The sequence below is a fragment of the Pogona vitticeps genome, chromosome 4 (genome assembly GCF_051106095.1).
Source record: "Pogona vitticeps strain Pit_001003342236 chromosome 4, PviZW2.1, whole genome shotgun sequence".
In the NCBI taxonomy this organism is placed as follows: domain Eukaryota; kingdom Metazoa; phylum Chordata; class Lepidosauria; order Squamata; family Agamidae; genus Pogona; species Pogona vitticeps.
Genome location: NC_135786.1, coordinates 145,724,591 through 145,745,213, shown reverse-complemented (window position 1 = coordinate 145,745,213; position 20,623 = coordinate 145,724,591). Strand labels below are relative to the sequence as shown.

At 40.7% G+C, this 20,623-nt stretch overlaps 1 protein-coding gene and 1 long non-coding RNA gene across 9 annotated transcripts in view; one reads left to right on the top strand and one right to left on the bottom strand.

Moving 5' to 3' along the window:
• CDH18 (cadherin 18) overlaps positions 1-20,623 on the top strand; it is a 787,224-nt gene that overhangs the window by 396,600 nt on the left and 370,001 nt on the right. The window lies entirely within an intron of this gene.
• LOC144588616 (uncharacterized) lies at positions 3,447-7,328 on the bottom strand. Its single transcript, XR_013544238.1, has 2 exons — positions 7,095-7,328; positions 3,447-3,714 (listed from the first exon to the last, which is right to left on the bottom strand). It is a non-coding gene; the product is annotated as an uncharacterized LOC144588616 (long non-coding RNA).

The following is a 20,623-nucleotide window of genomic DNA, read 5'->3' as shown; positions in this document are numbered from 1 at the left end:
GAATGCTCTTTCTCAGTGTGACAGCTTGACATTCCTTATTCTGGGATAGCACATTCGTTTCTTCTCCTTTTCAGTTTTCAATATTCTGCAATAAAGCATGGAAAGTAAGATTTATATTTTCCACCTCTTAATCAGCCCAGGCAATTAGGGAAAACTAACCATTATTAGCAAACTCAGGCCATTTTGTGACAAAAAAGCAGCAAGTTTTCTGTGATAGCCTGCCATCAGCCTCCATATCTACAAAGATTACTTTTGACTGCTTTCCTCAAACCAGCAGTTAGCAATCCTTGGTCACACCCCTGTGATGCCAAGCACTGTTACCTTAGGAAGGCAGTTGCCTTTAAGAGCTCTGTGATTATGTCAGGACTAGAGATGGGCACAAAATAAAAAAAAGAATAGCCACATTCATTTAAAAAATCACTAATTCATCTATTTGTATTTTTATGAATCAATGCTCCCTGCAAATCACATAATGAATTTTGTGTGTATGTGTGTTTTTGGGGGGAATATGATGCATGCTGGCATTTAAGTATAAAATGAAATAAATATATACAGTATATGGGATTGCATATACGAATAGCTTCAGCCTTCAACTTCATACTGGGAGTGTCATCTCCTATAATGATGCTTTGCAGTATAAGCACATTGAACATGGCGTAACAATGTAAAAAATAAGGTTTCAAAAGTACATAATTTATCAGTCTGTAACATCTACTTATAAAAGGGTGCATGTATAATGCATGTGCCTAAATGTGAACTGTGGTGGATATGGAAGCACACATTGCATTAGTCCTTCACTTTGCTTTTCAGCTATGGAGGAAAGCTTGAGCTGAAATTCAGATTTGGATTGCAAGTGACAATGAAATCTGAAGAGTCTAGCATAGTAATACCAGTTACATTTCTTCCATAAAATTGTAATAATAAGGGGACTCATTTCAGTTTTCCATGACTGACAGTAAATATTCAATAGTGACTTAGGACTGAAAGACTATAGTTCTGGAAAAGAGGTGTTCCAAATCAGGATTTATTATTCACCCAGCTTTGCCCATTGCTGTATCTGTCAACAGATCTTGAAGAAAGTGGATGTGCTGATGGAACCAACTTGGTTTCAGCAGTACTACACAACATGATTTCTCCCTACATTAATGGCAGTGCTTTGTGATTTCCAAATAAAATAGCATCAAACTGACCTATATTTCACTTGAGTGGAGCAATGTGGGAACCTTCCCCCTATAGTCCATCCTCCATTGTTCCTCATAGGTTTAAGGGTGTTTTTTTTCTTGTTAAGCCCTAAGCTACTTGGGACCAGGTTACTTGAGGGACTACCCTTTCTCATATAGATATGTTAGATTCTTCAGGTCATGTAAATGTCCCATCCACAAAACCTGATCAATTCTGATTCTCAGGATCACTCTGAAATTATTCAGAGCAAGCCATTTAAGTTAATGGCACCCACCACATAGAATATCCCCTGTCCACTTTCAACATGATCATTCAAATTTTAATTTCAGGCCTATGTTGAAATCTTATTTATTCATGCAAGTGAATAAAAAGCCTTTAGTTTCTTTCTTAAGGATCGCCAGTTTTAGCCATGCCCATGTTGAATTATGATCATGCTTTCCATCAATATTTCTCAGGTGTTGTCCATGTAGTGGTTTATTTTTCCAGCTGTTTAATTTATTTTCAAGTTGTTGTTTCATATATTGAGCCTTTGTTTCTGTTGCTTTCAAAATAATCTCCATTTTCACTGCCTTAAGTAATTTTTCTCTGCTTCTATTGATAGAATCATTTAGGCTTCTTTTTTCCTCCTTTACTACCTCCTGTATTAATCCACAGCCTCTGATTTTTGTGGTAAATATAATCCACATCACTTTTTGGGTGTAATGCATGATACATGTTCATTAGTTTCCATTTTTTCAATCCAATTCTTCTAATTCCTTTTGAGTCCAATCTATTACTCCAGCTGGGTATCTAATTACTGGAATTGCCCATGGTTTATGGCAAATGATTGTATTTCCACCATTTAATTTTGATTTTAAGATTTCTTACATTCTTTTGATATATTCCCTTTCTATCAGTTATTTAACTTTTGTGTGCACAATGTTTTCTGCCTCTAGTATTCCAAGATATTTATAATTTTCATCACTTGATAATGATTTTATAATATTGCCATTTTGTAACTCTGTTCCATCTAGTTTTTGGAGATTTGTTAGATGCTTTAACCAAAATCTGTGTAGCTCATCTGGACCAGATGCACTCCAATTTTTTACAGCCTTTACTAGCCTCTTCATCATTTCAGTTGTAATTACAATATAATCCATTTGTTTTCCTTGAGTTTCTTTACAAATGTTTTTAATTCATGAGACATTTTTGTTATGTCCGGTTGGGCTTTCTCACATTTCTTTCCAAAATTTTAGAGCATCTTTATATGGACCTAATTTCTTTTACTCTGCATTTTCTCCTAGTGATGCATAGAATAATTGTTGGTTATTTCAACATTGTATGTTGTTTCAAGCATCCATCATATCTTTCAAAAATTTTTTCCTGTAGCTGTTACCTACTGTTTTAATTCTTCCATAGTTCCAACAATTGTTTTCCTTTCTAAGACATACATTTTGCATACTCTGGGTTTTACTTTTTACTTTTTAAGTTTTGAATCTTTCAAGTGTTTTAAATTGCTAATGTCTGCACATATTTTGTTTATTTATCTTTCCAGCCGAATTTTCCATTTTGAAGTACCACAAAGTTTCTTGGGTTTTTGCAGCTTGAAACCAAGTTCCATGGTTATTATGGTACCTGTACTATACAAGAACTGGTTCGTTTCCTTTAGCATGTTGGTTGGGATTGTTCTGGAGACTACATTTGCGAATTCCAGTAGATATTTTACTGGTTTACTTGGTAATTGGTGCAAATTGGGGAGACTTTGTCTTTCTGTGTTCAGGCTAATATGGTTTACTATTTTTTCTCTCAGTAATGTTTGCCATTCTGTCAACTCACAATTTCTGGGTTGTTCCTTAAGTTGTTCCTCTATTGATATGTTTCTTCTACTATTGTGTCTGCCTCTACCCTCCATTTCTCTTCCATATTATGGTCATTGTCCTGTGTTGATTTTGTCACCTTTTCTAGTTCTTGCAATTCCAGTTCTGAAAAACACTTTATTCCAGATGAATAACCTTCTCTGGTCCATTAATCGTTGTCACTAATTTGATGTTTCCTCTTCCAAATTTCCATCATTCTTTTTTGAAAACTGTTTTCAAAAAAGCTGTTGTGTTTGCCTCATAATAGCATTTCTCAGTTTACGATGAGACTCCAAGTTTTGTGTTCATGTTGCTCCAGTAGCTTTGCAGCAGCCTGTCCTGGTTCCTCAACAGGGTCTGCTGAGCCCTGTAGCCCATTTGTCACCAGATACCCAAGGGCTGTAGCATGTGATGTGGTCCTTGTTGACCTGGGTGATGACCGATCCAGCATGGATTTCTGTTTATTTCCTCTCATCATAATTGGTGGTTGGTGGACACACTTGGTCTGGCTTCTCAGCTTTGACTTGTCTGGCTTAGGAGACCCATGAGCATAACTCTCAATCTTACTGGAGCATGCAGGCCCCTCCACCTCAAAAAGGCCTATGCCCATGGATGGGATGCTGCTGCTGCTGATGATGATTTATAAATATTTAAGATCACAGTGTAATGTATATGGCAAATCCATAGCTGATTGGACCTGGAAATATAAAATAGGACAGTTGACTCATAACCTGAAGGAAGGACAAAATTATAAAACAACAAAATTTGCAGCTTCTAAACTTGCTAGGAATCCATGTTCCAGGAGTCATGTACCTCTAAATACATTGTAAGTTGACTTTATTGCCTTTTTAAAGCAAGAAGAACATTATTACAGCCAGTAAAGTTAATGATACACCAGCAGCCACAAAAACAAAGTGATTGAGCTTCACACTTAATTTTCACATCCCTGAACAATGGTCTCCCACTGCAAACAGCTTCATGGCTCACAATACATGGCTAGTGAGTCACTCTTAGTCTGGTCGGTTTGGAATACTACAACTGCCACTTCTGTATGCAAAGTTTTCGATTTTCTTCTGTTTAAAGTCTGTTTTTGCTCCTCTCAACTCTCTACAGAATGTAGAGAAAGCAGCATTATCCACAAGCCTGTTCTTTTGCCACTCCCAAGAGAAAGAAGAAAATGGAAAGTCCCCTCAGCTAATGCCTGACAATGTCATGTCTTTCCCAAGGAAAGGAGAGAAATTGTGTGGTGGTTACAGGATGTAATCATTACTTTTTTGTTACTATGGTTTTAATAAGGGAACTGTCATTATTCTGCTTGATTGGCATTTGGGAGAAAAAACTGCCTTTGGCTGTCAGTGGATAAATGTGAACCCTCCTTCAGACTTCTTGACCTGAAACTGAGCTGTTGTGTCTAGTGTAACTCAATGTGTCTTATAATGAATTTTCAAAGGAAAATGAGAAAAGGAGAATTCCTGTCTGCTCAAACTGTTAATTTGAGTATCTCAGCCTTTTGGGAATAAAACAGTGGTCACTGGATAATAAGGTGTTTCAATTTTTCACTTTCATCTTTCTTTTGTAAGTGAAAAAGTGGTAGGCAACTGAGGATAGGTAGAAGGAGTGAGAAAAAAGAATTCAGCAGGATAGTGCAAATTTTTTTTAATTTTATTTTATATATACAGTATTATATTTTCTCTCTTTTTTCTTCCACTGTATGTTTTACTTTATTCTTTAATTTATTTACATTGTACTGGAATTTACTTTATTGTTTTTCCTTCCTTTTCTTATCTTTTCTTTCATCTTTTTGGACAACTGGCACTTTAAATTAATTTCTGTTTAATTTTTTTGTATGTTAATAATATCGTTATTATTATATAATTTTTGTATTAATTTAGGGTTTTTCTTTTTCCCCTCTTTTTTCTTGGTATGTAATGGAAGGCCTGCCTTCCCAGCGAGGGGCCACAGAATGGGCCACAGCAATAATTAATGGGTCTTTCCTTGAGGGCAGGGTTCCTCCTGCCCTTCAGGAGACACTCATTAGGCCCATAAGGAAGAAACCTAGTTTGGCGGCGGATGAAATTGGCAATTATAGGACCGTTGCCAATGTTTCTTTCATAACAAAGAGGTGGAGAGGGTGGTGGCCGATCAGCTTCAGGCTCATTTGGATGAAATAGATGCCCTGGATCTGTTCTAGTCGGGTTTCAGGCCGTGCCATGGTATAGAAACGGCACTGGTCGTTCTGTATGATGACCTGCTTAGGGAAGCTGATGGGGGTTAAAATGTCTCTGTTGGTCCTCCTTGACATCTTGGCGGCCTTTGATACTGTCAACCACAGTATCGTCCTGAGGAGGCTCTCCGAGTTGGGAATTGGTGGCCATGCATTTGAATGTCTTTGATCCTTCCTCGGGGACCCCGGGGACCCTCAATTGTGGGGTTCCACAGGGTTCGATCATCTCCCCAATGCTGTTTAATATCTACATGAAGCAGCTGGGTGGGGTCATCAGGGGGTGTGGGGCGTCATGCCTTCAGTACGCTGATGACACTCAGCTCTACATCTCCTTTTCTCCAACTGCAGTGAATGCTGTTCTGTCCCTTCAGCGCTGCTTGGAGTCTGTGCTGCAATGGATGCAGGAAAATGGTCTGAGGCTGAACCCGGACAAGACGGTGGTCCTGAGGGTGGGTGGCCCCACCGTCAGCAGTCTGGGAAACTCATTTGGGGGTGTGACTCTTACCGCAAGGAGTGAGGTTCGTAGCTTGGGGATCCATCTGGACCTGGCACTCACCATGGAAACTCAGGTGGCGTCGGTGGTCTGCACCGCCTTTTTTCATCTTTGGCAGATAGCCCAGCTGCGTCCCTATCTTGATGTTGGGGCACTCACCACTTTGGTACATGCACTTGCAATCTCGAGATTAGACCACTGTAATGCGCTCTACGTGGGGCTACCTTTGAGGTTGATGCAGAAAATCCAAGTGGTGCAGGACGCGGTGGTCAGACTCCTTAGTGGAGTGAGAAAATATCAGCATATCTCTCTCACTCTGGCCACTTTGCATTGGCTGCCCATTCAGTTCTGCATTGACTTCAAAGTTTTAATGCTTACATATAAAGCCCTAAACGGTTTAGGGCCTCGATACCTGGCGGAATGCCTACTCCCACCAAAATCTACTTGTATCACCTGATCAAGTCAGGAGGTGAGGCTGAGGAGCCTGACATCAAGGGAGGCCCAGAAGGAAAAGAACAAGAAACTGGGCCTTCTCGACGGTAGCTCCTCGCCTCTGAAATAACCTTCCTCTGGAGATTCGTGTGGCCCCTTCGTTGGGTATCTTTAAAAACCAACTGAAAACTTGGATGTTTATGCAGGCCTTCCCTCCAGTTAATACTTGATTTCTTTTTTCTTCTTATTTTTTTCTTTTCCCCTTTTTTCATCTTGAATAACTTGTCTATTGATGTTTAACAATTTTGTTATATTTCATATGTTGTTATATATGTTGGTAGCCACCTAGAGTGATCGTTTGACTAGACAGGCGGGGTATAAATGCAATAAATAAATAAATAAAATTGTTCATGCTGAAACTCCTGTTTCAATATCCAGTTTAAAAAGGTTCAAAATTGCACAGCTGGGTAAGACCCTTGCCTGAGATTATGAAATGCCATTGTCAATCCCTGTGGACATTTCCAGAGTGGCCTGATTGATGATATGATTCAGTGTAAGGCAGGCTCATAAGTCCAAACTTGAAATGTATATAGAAGAGAGTTGAAAATATCTCAATATATCTCAATATATGTCAATATAATCAATATACCATGATTTCATAGGGTTTCTCCCATGGTCATATGCATGGTATTTGTGCATATTTTTTCACATTTTCCTAATCTGTGCATTTAGTGACATGCATTACCTCCTGTACATATTTTTCCCACTGACTAAATCATGTTTTTATTTATTTTTAAATTGTATATGTTTTAACCATTTACAGTTCACAATATGTGTATTTTTGTGTCTTTGCTTCTTTTCTTGAAACAGCCCATGAAACTTAACAAATCTGTAAAGTATCAGGATGGTGTTTCTTCTCTCAACTTACCAAGTTTTGGAAGGCTGATCGAGACCATTAGAGCCAGTGAAATTCTTTCCTTCTCTAATATATTGCTTGCATTTCTCACTGTCTCTGGTTTCATAGGGCTGTCAGGTCAAGCATTAGATGTGAGCTTTCATTTTCCTCTTTACAGATCTCCACAAGGAATAAAACGCCCAAAAACACTGTTCCCTGTTTCTTGATAGACGGTGTTCTTCCGACCTTGAAGAAGGATGTTTTTGTCTGCAAGGAAGAAAGGAAGGATGACACCGATAGCTATCTCCATCTTTGAAATAACTCAACTTTCTCATTCTTCTCCTCATTCGTTTATTTTCAAAGCTCTGAATACAATCAGATCAGACTACATAAACATACATTTATTTGCTCTTTTTGACTTTTAATAGCAAAAGGTGAAGTGCTAATACACATTCAGTGTTCAATGTCCCTCATGATCTCAATGGTCCTGAAAATCACTCTTTTCTCTTCCTCCCCTCCCTTGCCCCTCCTTCTTATTCTCCTTCTGTATTTATTTATACAATGACATTGAAAGTACCATTACACTTTAAAAGGAAACTTTCATCAACTGCTGTCCCCAATAACAATAGTTCCATACGTCAATAAGTGTGTCATCAGGATTTTGACCATAGAGATGGAAAGATGAAAGAGAAAACGTAATAGACTAATTTGCTCAATATATGCTATATGTTATATATACTCAATGTGGGCTGAGGGCTATAAACTTAAAAGAAGTTTGATAGCGAAGAGGAAAAAGAGAGAAGTATGGTAGTGGAAGTTTTCTGTAATATTTTTTTCAGGCTGGCCACTTGGACAGTTAGGAACATTTGAAGATGGGAACAGGATTCTACTCCTTAGTCCAGCCCTCTCTGCTCGGTTTCCCATTACTCCCCACTATGACATTCCCAGTGTTGGGAGGGAAAGGAAAAAGACTGCTCCTTGCACAGTTTAGAACTAGCAGTGAAAGAGAGTGTTATGTTGCTTCAGTTTTCATAAGAATGTACTGATACGTGCAAGTTTCTTTATACTTGAGATAGAAAATTGAGAGTTAAAAAAAGTTTTAAAATCTATTATGAGACAAAGCGTACTGGTGTAGTGTAATGGATAGAGTGTTGGGTTAGGACTCAGAAGACTGGTTTCAATTCCCTGCTCCGTCATGGAATTTCACAGGGGCTGGCAATAGTAAATGACCCCTTGAACATCTCATGTGCCTCAAAAACATTATTAAGATTGCTGTTCATTGTACAAGCTGAGAAGATTTTGACCTTCCAAAACTGTTGTGGTGGTAGAGTTGTCCTGCAGGATGTCAAGAAACCAGAGCAAGATGGATGAAAGGATGGAGCTGCTGCCATGCAGGTTGCCCTTCACCTCGAGAAGAGTGCAAATCAGGCTCTACTGAATTTGCACCAAGTGGCTTCCCGCCCATCTGATCCCCATACGTGACTTCCTGGAGACTCACTACCTTGATGAACAGGTGAAGCTGATCAAGAAACTGGGAGACCATGTGACCAACCTGTTGCGTGTGTGTGCCCAGATGAAGGCCTCGGCAAGTACCTCTTTGACCGTCTGACCCTGGGCGAGTCCAGTGACTGAGCGAAGAGCTCCCGGCTTCCTCCCAACATCTGCACCCTTATCCAGATGTGTTTTGTTTAGCCTGTAACCAAAGCTGGCTGCTCCAGAAAGAAAGAAAAAGGCTCTTGTGCCTCTGCCCATTCTCTGTGTTGGGAGAGTCTGTAACTGGCATTAAATAAACCTGGCATTAAGCACTAAAAAAAGATTGCTGTTCCTTGTGACAACACATAACAGAGACAACAATGAAAAAAAAATAGATAAATGAATCCATCCAGTCTCAGGGCTCTGAATACTTAACCTTAGAGGTTTAGGTTTCAGTTAGTGCTATGCAGATTTATGGTTTTGAACTCTTAACTCCTAGGATTTCCCAGACAGCAAGACAATCATGCTGCCTAGAGAATTCTAGGAGTTGTACAGCAAACACAAACCTGAACTAGAGATGAGCATGAACTTCAATTCAGAGGTCTGGCTCAATTCATCACTGCACCCACACAGGTGTTGTGTGGGCATGGTGCCTTCCTGCCTCCCCAGCATGCTTGCCCGTTCCTTGAGTGACACACACTTCCCTCCCTAACTCCCCAGAACAACTGCCCACTCACCTTTTGCAATTTGCTTTTCTCTCTTCCTCCTCCACCTCCAGCCACCCATTCAAAGGGAATGCTGCATGAATCCCTGCCCCACTTCCTCATGGGAGTGGATGGCTGATAGAGAAGGCAGAAAAAGGAAGAGCACACTGAAAAAGATGAGTGGGCAGTCACACTGGGGAGGTGGGGAGAGAAGTGCGTGTTGCCCAAGGAATGAGCAAGCCTACAGGGGAGGTAGGAGGTTGAGGGTGTCATTCCCATACAACACCTATGTGAGTGCAGTGATGAATTGGGCCAGACCTCTGAATCGCCCATCTCTAATATGCATACTTCTAGTTTCACTCCTTCCTAATCTTTAATACAGTGGTGCCTCGTTTGACGATTACCTCATTAGACAAGGAAATCGTTTGACGATTAGTTTTTTGCGATCTCTATTGCAATTGCTAAACAATGATTCAATGGGGTTTTTCCATTTTACGACGATCGGTTCCCTGCTTCAGGAACTGATTTTTCACTTGATGATCAAAAACAGCTGATTGTCAGGGTTCAAAATAGCCACCCGCTGTGCAAAATGGCTCCCCGCTGTGCTTTAGGATGGATTCCTTGCATTTCAGGCACCGGAAAATGGCCGCCCTATGGAGGATCTTTGTTGGATGCTGAGGTATTTCGCCCTTTGGAATGCACTGAACTGGTGTTCAATGCATTTCAATGGGCTTTTTCATTTTGCTTGACGAGGATTTTGCTTAATAGCAATTTGAACGGAACAAATTATCCTTGTCAAGCGAGGCACCACTGTACATGCATGACTAGCAAGTGCAACATTGTCCTCTTGCTTGTAATAGCAGTACCTTTTGACCTTGGAAGTGCAGGTGGATGCAAACATGTTTATTACTGAAGAATTTAATAAAATTCACAAAATCATTAAGTCTCGACATTATGTCTCTGCTTTGGAATCAACTGTTACACAATGGGTCATTTTGGTATTACAGACTATACAAGGTATTATCAGAATGGGTGCTTATTAGGAAGTTTTGCGTAGTTGCATGGAAGGATTGGATGTTTCTGAGCAGAGTGTGCAAAGCAATCGTTTTGGCGAGAGTGATAATTAGGGTCATTAGAGTTCAGTGATTAGTATGCAATATGTGAGTGTGGGAAAGGCAGGGTAGGAGGAAGGAAGAGGATTATATGTCTATGAGGTTGATCATGAGTCTGAGATGAAGTGAGGAAGAAGGAAGTTAATCAGAGAAACTGAAGATAAAGATGAGTGTAGACCATCTGTCCCTCCAACGTTTCTCTCTGCTCCACTGGCATCTGCTTCTGGACCCAGTGAACATGTAGAATTTCTGCTTAATATCAAGTCAGCTCTACTCACCAGGAAAACCTTCCATTACAGGGCTGGCTATTTTTTAAAATCAGCAAGACAGAAGAGGGGAGATGTTATTGGCATACTCTTCTCTTTCTCCCTTACAGTTCTCCTGAATGAGGGGCTGATGTTGTCTTAAACATGGCATTGAGAGCCATTGAATATTAGTTTTCATGGACTTGACCCGGGCCAGTTTATAGCTTCATGGTATTCACACTAACCATGGCTCTGACTCAATTTGTCACCAGGACAACAAATAAAGTGGGAGAAACTCCATCTACTCTTTGCCTTGTGTTGTAATCTGGAAAGAGGCAGTGGTGGTAATTACCTGTTCCTATAATCTATGTGGTAAACAGGAATTCTGTTACAATGCTGTTCCATAGTAAAGGTGTTCTAAATAACTAAATGCCAGAAATAGAAAATAAACATACAGATATGAGCAAATCCCTTGAAAATTTTTACTAGTCATGTCAGATGCAGTTTTTTTCTCCTTGACATTTCTGAGATGAGCAATACAGGTGAAATACGCCAGATTTCCCTTGGATTTTGTTGGGAGTTAGAAAGAAATATGTAGCAACTCTGGAATGATAAATATGATTTTTAAAATTGACACACACACCCTGTTAACATAGTGCAGTACTACATGGTGCTGATGTGTTGCTGTTGTTTATGTTGCTGTTGCTGTTGTACAACATTTATTTGTTAACTGGTATACATAATTAGCTGCAGTAACAGGCACCAAACAACCAAGATTATGAGAGATTTTTACATACTTAGGAGCAGCACGAAGGCTAGGCAAACTCTTAACGAGAGGCTTGGGAAACCAAAGAGCTTTTCATCTCACCTTCAAGCAAAGTAGCATACATGAATGACATTGACCCTATGTATGTACTGCACAGAAAATGGAGACTGATTGAAAAGGGCTGGGGGAAAGTCATTAAAATTAACCAATATAATCCCTTTATAAAATAACGAAGGCTAAATGAAACTCTTTAAATTTGACAGTTCCCAGTGTTAAGAGAGTGTTTAATAAATTATGCATTTAAATCACTGAACACTTGACAAGCAACCAAGGAGTGAAAGAAGAAATAAACGTTTCCAGGTTGGCTCACATACAGCAGTACCTTTTTAACTGCATGTAGCACTGCATTTCTTTCGTGTTTTTTTTAAACTATCAACGTCATTGTTGCATTGCAACTTTGCTCAGTAGACTCAATAATAAAGTGCTGCAGAAATGGCTTAAGTAAATTTACTTCAGAAATTTCCACTAAAACAGGAAGAAAACGTATCCAAAGGCACTCAACAAACAGTTGTTTTTGGAGAACAATACTTGGGAGAGCTTTTTGTACCTAATTTCTCTGGTGTTGAGGTGAAAGTGTAGGTGTTAGCAAAACATATTAGTTCCTAGCAACAATAAGGCAATTCAATTTCCATTTAACAATCCATATATTCAAAAGCCTAGGGGGACGTGGTGGCGCTGCGGGCTAAACCACAGAAGCCTGTGCTGCAGGGTCAGAAGACCAAGCAGTTGTAAGATTGAATCCACGCGACGGAGTGAGCTCCCGTCACTTTGTCCCAGCTCCCGCCAGCCTAGCAGTTCGAAAGCATGCAAATGCAAGTAGATAAATAGGGACCACCTCGGTGGGAAGGTAACAGCGTTCCGTGTCTGAGTCACACTGGCCATGTGACCACGGAAGATTGTCTTCGGACAAAACACTGGCTCTATGGCTTGGAAACAGGGATGAGCACCGCACCCTAGAGTCAGACACGACTGGACAAAAAATTGTCAAGGTGAACCTTTACCTTTACCTATATTCAAAAGCCACATTTAAATTAGTGAAAAACAATGTTCCCAAGGCCCAATGTAAAATGAACCTGATTAAAACAAATCATTCTAGAAGAATTAAATTCAGTTTGCTTTCCAATTTAGTGTTGTTGTACTTCTGGTATCAGCAGAAATAAGCATATATTAATTTTTCAGTTTTGTTTTTTCACACATTGAGATTTTTAAAAGATTTTTAAAGAGCCTCATGGCACAGTAGTTAAACTGCTGTACTGCAGCCTAAACTGTGCTCACGACCTGGGGTTCAATCCCAGGTAGCTGGCTCAAGGCTGACTCAGCCTTCTCTCCTTCTGAGGTTGATAAAATGGTAAAATGAGTACCCAGCTTGCCGGGGGGGGGGGGTGACAATGTGTAGCCTGCATAATTATCTTGTAAACCACCCAGAGAGAGCTTGAAGTGCTATGGGGCAGTATATAAGCAGCATGCTTTGCTTTCTTTTGCTTTTAAAATCTAATGTTCTGTTCATCCCAAATGTGCATCAATTTGTAAATTTCAGTGTACTTTTAAAAATGAACTGAACCTTAACCTTTCCCGACTTTCCTTGGCTAAATTAAATATGTGCAACTATTCTGAGCATGGAGAGGACCATGTAGGACCTGGCTGCAAATAAATGATGCTTATGCAGTCTCATCTGATTGTATTCAGAGCTTTGGAAGAAGCAGGAGGAGCCTGCAAGCCTAATTCAGCACAAACATCATTTGAGCTCATAGGGCTCCAAACCCAGACTTAAGGGTCAGATAATCAGTGTCTTAGTACTAAATGGACAAATCTCTAGTTATTTCCATGATTCTTATCATGAAATGTGCAAATGTTTTGGGGGCTCCTCTCAGAAACAATTGCAGAGTTTTGAATTTCTGGTTAAAAATTCATCTAGCTGTGCAGTAGAAGTGCAGGGATTCACAGAGCAGAACAGCTTCACGTTCCCAATTAGTCCACCCTTTTTTTTCTAATCAACTGGCACTTATGGTCTCAATAACTCACTTTGAAACATTAGTAGTAGAAAAAATAAAAGGTTTTGTTATCTACAATTGAACAGATCAAACAACAAAATGGCAAAACATGATTGTATTCAGCAACAGGTCTCAACAGACTTAATAAAAGGAAAGAGTTCTTAAGCAGAGAGGCGGGGCTCTCTTTGAATTCAGAGGCAGGAAGGAACAATTGGTTAGTGCTAGATAGATTGACAGCCCAGAAAGGCCCCTCCCAGCCACACTTTCTCCAGGCAACATGCCAGGTTGTAAAACCTCCAACAGAAACCAACTAAAACAGCATTTTACCCATTCCAATATAAGGCTTATTGGATTATTATGGGATCTCTGTCAATAATTCTGGCTATAAACCCTCACTAGCGGCTTTCCAACACTTTATAAAGATGAGGGAAGAAGCTGTGAACCTCAGGACAATTGTTGGTTGTAAGTCTGAGGCCTAGACACTGTTGGGCTGTGTGTCATGACAAAGCGCCTCTTAATATCTGGAAATGACAGGGAGAGTCATTTCCTGATATTAAGGAATATTCAACACCAGCAGAAATTACTGTGCACTAGTAGGAGTATCCAAGACTCAAACCAGGACTACAAACCTGAAAGCTTTGTTATTCTTGATGGCTTTATTATTCTTGTTGTGCTATAAACAGAGGAATGGGGACTCACAACTTGCTGTCGAGTCTGATTTCAGTTATTTGGTGGCTTGACTCAGACTCATCTTGGTTTTTTTTTAAAGACTCGGACTCAACCCGAGATTCAGAGCCATTTTTCCAAGTCATGTTTTCAAGTCCCTGTTCTTTTAATTGATAGAATATGCCAATGCTGGGAAATTATTTTAAGTCCCAAAAAAGTAAATTTTCAAAACTCCAGAAGTATGTGTAATTAATTTCTTTGCCCTATAACAGAGGAATAAATTACTATATTGCAACTGCAATATAACATCCAGCAATCATCACTGCTAGACAAAAGTCTGTCACAGGTTTGGATCACTTCTTGTTTTAGGCTGCTCCTCACTCTCCTCAATAATATGTCTGTTTCCTCACCAAATTCCCTCTTCTGCTTTCTCCCTTCTCTTCTATAAACTTGTGATCTCTCTCCGACCTATAAGATCTACTTCTGTGTCGCATGCCTTCTAGAAGCTTCTTCACTTTTTGGACCTTGAGGGCGAGACCCTCCCATTGCTTCTTTATCCTCAGTGCCCTCCCCAAAGGCAATGCTGTTGGGATTGTTGACTTCACTGCCAGGGACAGGGTACTCCTGAAGAGGACACCCTGGGGGTGACTGGTGCATAGGATGTGGAAGATGAAGTGATATTGGGACCCCAGAATCCTTTCACACATGTCCATTCATGTGCTCTTTTTTTAATCATTAAGATAAAAATATTTTAAAACGACATAAGAACTGCAGTAGCAATTAAGACAGCAGGTGATTTCATGAATAACATCAGGAGTTCAAGAAAATTGGCACTGTTGAATTTTTATGTAAATTAAGAGAACTAGATAGTGTTTGATCCTTGAGACAACAAGACATTATCTCTCCCCAACATTCAGTTGGTGAGCATGGAGGCAACTCTGCATTCAGCCCAGGAAGAAACAAGAGGTGGCTTTTCAGAATCATGTGGGAATGTTTCATCTTTCTGACTTTGAGAGGGCTTCCTCATGTGTGTCCTTCGAATGTTTCTGCTTTGGGTGGCGTTGGTACAGTTTGTTGGCAGATGTAGTAGGGTATTCATTAGGGTAGCTACTGAACTTCACTTTGATGAGCACCCAAAACTATTTTTTTGAGATGAAGGAAGGATTATTTTTATCTGCTGCTCTTGGGCCTTATTTGGAGAGAAGATTCACTTTGGGTGCATCATAGATCAGCTACACAGAGTCACAGAGCCTATATGGATGCAGCGTAGGCTGGCGTCACATTTAAATATATGGGCTGCTAAGGAGTCAGGTTAGAGGTAAGTTTGAGGAAATTTGTAGGTCAGAATAGGTTTTGCTGTGCTGTTTCCCTTCATAATTAATCAATTTCTGTTGGCCATTTAAACCCAGCAACTGCCTCTCATCGCTTATTTACTGGACACATATGCAAAGCTATGTTTCGTCTGAAAATGCTTCTATACCTTTCCAATGTACCATCTGTCTTCAACCTTTAAAAGGTGAAGGCTGTATAAACTGCAAAGGAACACAATGCACACAATTCTTTGGAGAAACGGCCACAACTTTATTGGTTAGAGCAGAAGTCCCTGGCCAGCATTGAGGAATTGGATCCAGTGCATCAAGAGACCTGAGTGCCATTCGATGCCCACTACTGTTCACTTCAGCAGCTGCTGGAAATCACCTGGGTGCATGCCACTCCAAGAGTCTCAAACAGCTGGGGCAAGGGTTGGGCCCACAGGTCCCCGAGCCAGACCTGAGCCATGACCCTGCCCCAATCTCCTTATACGGGGAGGTTCAGTAACCATTCTGGGTGAGTAGGCTCCTGTCTTCAGGAGGACCCAACTCCAATGCCCCAAACCACCAACAAAGTTGTGATAAGATTGAGCGTACATGCACAGTGCAGTGAAAACACCTGAACCACCCTCCATGGAACCTATGCAATAAACAATGACAACACATCCTGCCACCACTGAGAAACAGTAAGGGAGGGAGGGGAAAAGAAGGAACGGGATGGGTCCTGGTGAGGGTGGGTGGCTGCACCCTCCAGCTTTTAAGCTGGGCCAGCAGACCAGGGTGATAATCCTCCTTCCCCCATCTACCTGCAACATGCAAATCCATCACTACCCACTAGCCAATACCAGGCCAGCAGGGGAACTCTACTCCCCACTGGCCAATCAGGACTGGTAGGGAAGCCTCTGTTAGCTGCCTCTCCTTACACCACCAGACTGTGTGGCTGCCACCACGCCTCTCCTGGCATTCTGAGCCCTGGTGACCTTTTCTCAGCAGCAACCGGGGTGCCCTCGTAAGTCTGTGCTTCTGTTTTAGGGTTGCTATAAGTCACTTCTGACTAGATGGCACATAACAGCACTAGTTGTAAAGTAGTAAGTTCTTCATTATGACAATGGTCTAATGCAAATACCAAAACAACACATGTGATTTTTTTTCATCTATCTAAAGTAGCCCAGTGGTATATGTGTGGTTATGTTTTACTGCTGAAGTAGTACATTTGTTTAATGGTGCTGATCAACCAAGAATAAATTGCACTTACTTTATTATTTCCATCATGTGTAATTTCCTCTTCTAGCTCTGCACTCTAAGCTCAAGAAGAAAAATACATTCTAAAGATTAACAGGGCAATTCACTTTTTGGGTCAGATCGTGAAAGCACTGTCATTTCCTAAACCTTGCTGCATTCCCGCTGGTAGAATTAAAAAGAGGGAGAACTAGCCTTTGAAATGGGAATGAAACATTTAGACCATTTCTCAGGCTGGTCTGAATCTTCCCATCATGTTGGGGAGAGTGGGGTGGAGGATTGGGAATGCTTTAGATTCTCCCTATATAGAACCTCTACACTTTGTCCATGTCATCTCTGGTCTGCCAAAATTCTCTATGTCTGACATTGCCACTCCAGATTTGGCAAGATACCGATCACAGAAAGATCTGGGAGGGCAGGGAAAAGGGGACATTGGCATCTGAGGTTGGAGTTTTATACCGTATCCACACTGGCATCTAGATATGGCTCACTGCACTCAGAAGATCAGGAAAGGTCTTTAACTGACAGCTGATCAGGCTACAAGGGGCAATTTGCTGTTCAGATGGGAGGAGCATGCCAAATGGACAGGCCTTCTGACAACAGAGGGTCCTCTGGGCTAGAGGGTTCTGTGGGCCAGAGGCTGCGGCCTAAATTGGTGAAAACAGCAGAGTTTCCTAATATCTACAATTTTGTGGATTCTAGGGGAAGGAAGGAAGGAAGGAAGGAAGGAAGGAAGGAAGGAAATAAATAAATAAATAAATAAATAAATAAATAAATAAATAAATAAATAAATAAATATTTTGTGGAACTGCATGAGCAAATGGTTTAGCTTCTAATGTGGCCTCTATTGGAAACAGGATGTGACACATTCCTCAACCTGATACGTATGGTCTTGTGTACAGATGAGCATGAATTGCTGATTTAAGAGTTCATGCTGGTGCTGCTTTCCTTCTCAGCCCCACCTCTTCTGGTGGGTGTCTCCTCAGAGCGAGCTCCCTGGTTTCCCTGCCCTGCCTCCTCTGGCTGCTGCCTCTCACTGGACACCCACAGGAGGAGGCGGGGCTGGGAAATACCAAACACCTGCTCATCGCTAGTCAAAAATAACCAGCTCTGGGGAGCTATACAAAACTCCCCCCACAGTAGCAGGAGCTTGGAGAGAATGGTGAATTTACCTGTCCAGGTAGTCTGCTATTTGTGGAGGCTGCTTCCCTTTCCTAAATGGTAGGGCTGGCCCTGGATTCCCCCCCCTCGCTTTAACCATGCTTTCAAACATTAAGCCAGAATGTCACCTTTGTTGTCTCTCTTGTTCTGTACAACACAAGCTGTTCGTAAAGTTGCAGGGGGTAATGCCAAGGGGGGGAAATCAAGGCAGTGACAGAGAGAACTAGAGGATGAGGGAGGGTGGAGAGGCTAATCTACACCAGATGTCAGAGCTTGGCTTGTTAAAAGAATTTCTCATATTGGAGGCAAGATGATAGTTTTAAGGTGCAGCGGCTGATGTATTAAAAATGGCATCTGTTCCAAGCAGGATTTGTCAGAACTGTGTAACATACAGAATCTATTCAAGAACCTACAATGAAACAAGACCAGAGCAATTGTAAAAGGTCAGTGTTTTCATAGAAAAAGCTTTTGTAGATTTTGAATGTTCTCTTCTTTTGAGCGGGTCAAAACAAAGTACTGGTTTCTCTGAGAACAAGAACAAAGTCTTGCAGGCTCTTCTCAAACATCACAGGAAACATTTAACTTGAAGCAGCTACATTTCATGTAGTTGACGCTGACAATAAATTCTGCTGTTCATGTCAGTTTTGTACAAGTGATTTCAGGATTCACAGTAATTTTTCTGACTTTACATCTGATTTTGTGTTTTGATGCTTGTGCGACAGAGAGACATAGTAACACTAATGTCTTTGTTACAAAAGCCCTATTCAGGTGTTCAGAAAAGAGCTGATTTGGAAGCATGAAGATGGAAAGCATTCTAGTTCGACCTTCTGCCAGGTGTTCTCATACTTGAAGAAGTACAGTCTAAAGAGGAGGCAAATCAGCTACACATGGAGCCTTTTCATGCAATCAGGATGTTTCAGAATTGGGGAAAGTTACAATTATTGAACCTGCATTCTTACCTTTTATTAAGTTAAGGCTTGATCATACTTGCCAAAATCCCAGTTACACAGTTCTGGCCGTTATTTGAATCATTTCAAAAATTTCTATTCACATGATACATGACTAACATCGATTCATTTGCTACAGCAATTGGTTTATTTCCACCTTGCTGGGAGGGTTGTTTTAAATTGTATGATATATTGCTTCATTCCTTATTGTTTCAGCATGTGTGAACATTGCTGTTGATCTATTTCTTTTGTGAATTGGTCAGGTTTTGGGGTGTTGTGGCCACTTCATGGCCATTGTGTTTTTACTCTTTTAAAAATGTTTAAAGGGATATTAGTAAATCACTAGTAACAGCCACCACTATGTAACATGACTATATTGCTCAGAAGGAGACAGAAGGAGATAGCCTTTTCCCTCCCTTATGGGTGAAAGAGGGCTTGAGAATGGAACATTTCCTGCTTTGAATTGTAAAGAAATGGCCATAGCATTACCATCTCCTCTCTGTTTTTCAACCCTTCTCTTCACAATACTTTGCAAATCTTTTCAAACCCGCTTCCTCCTCCTGACATTGTGCCATAGAAAAAGGAAAAATAAAAGCTACAAACTGAGAGGGAGAGATATGTAGGGAAGTAAGGAAAAGGGGACAAGTGAGTAATGGAGGGAAGAGAAGAGGGGAGGGGAAGAGAAGGCTTGTACCACTCTATTAGTATATCACTTTTGTAATTAAAAAAAAGACAAGGGGGGGCTGATTGTCCCAAGAAACAAGACAAAATGAATCAATACAAAATTAAAGATTAGTGTAGCCTGCTATAAAGGTTCAAATAAAAAGAAATGAATCAATACAGTTAAAAACAATGTGAATGTTCCTGCCAATATATACATACCACATGACATGACCCCTGGAAAAAAAAAAGATCAGTACAACAGATGGATGAAAAGAATTGGTATAACTGGGATTCTTTTCCCTAGCCCTGAGACTGCCACACTTTATTTATGCAAAACCATAACATTGAAGTCAGCAATAGCAAGCTGAAGACCCCTGATTGGACTGAAGGAGAAGATGCTGCCCACCCCCCTTTTCCATATACAAAAGCCAACTGGACTAGCACTTTTAGAATGGCTGTAGGACAAGATACTCCACCACACATGACAGCTTATTGACCACAGTATGATGTAAAGAAATGTTGCCATTGGTGAAATTCTAGGTGAGATTTTATCCCTGTTCTGACATTTTTTTAAAAAAGCAAGAGGGTTTTGGCCAAAGAGTGAACAGGAGAGAGTTCTAATGCCACACCATGCCTGTGTCTTTCTCCATTTGGACAGCTGGAAAAGGAGACTGTCTGCTACCAACAGAGGCCACTCACATGTGACTTGAAACCCTGGTTTCAATGCTGTGTGGCTGAAATTCTTTTCAAGTTGGCATGACATAAAGTTGTGCCTGTGAAAGTGAGCCAGGTCTTACACCCAGGTGGGCAGCATTGTGCAGACTGGTCGTGCAGTTCATGTTACACTTGTGTGGTTCACATCACAGTTCCACAATTGATTGAGTAATTTATGACTGTACAGTTCACAACTGCACAATTGTGCTCTGGACTGCGTGATTTGCATTGGGACTGCTGCATGACATGCCTGCATAAGTGTTTCATGGATTTTACTTCTGCCCTGGTGCAATTTTTTTCTATTGCTGTTCCAGCTTCACATTACGCATGTGTAGATGTGCAACAGGATGTCAGCTAATATACAGCAGAAGCTTTCCTCTTCAGACAGGTCCTTTCTTGTCAGTAAGAGTCTGAATTCCCTCCCTCTCACACTTTAAACTTTTTTTTTGGGGGGGGGGTTGCCAAAAGATCACTCTGAATCTGTGCATTCCTATTTCTATACAAGGAGTTT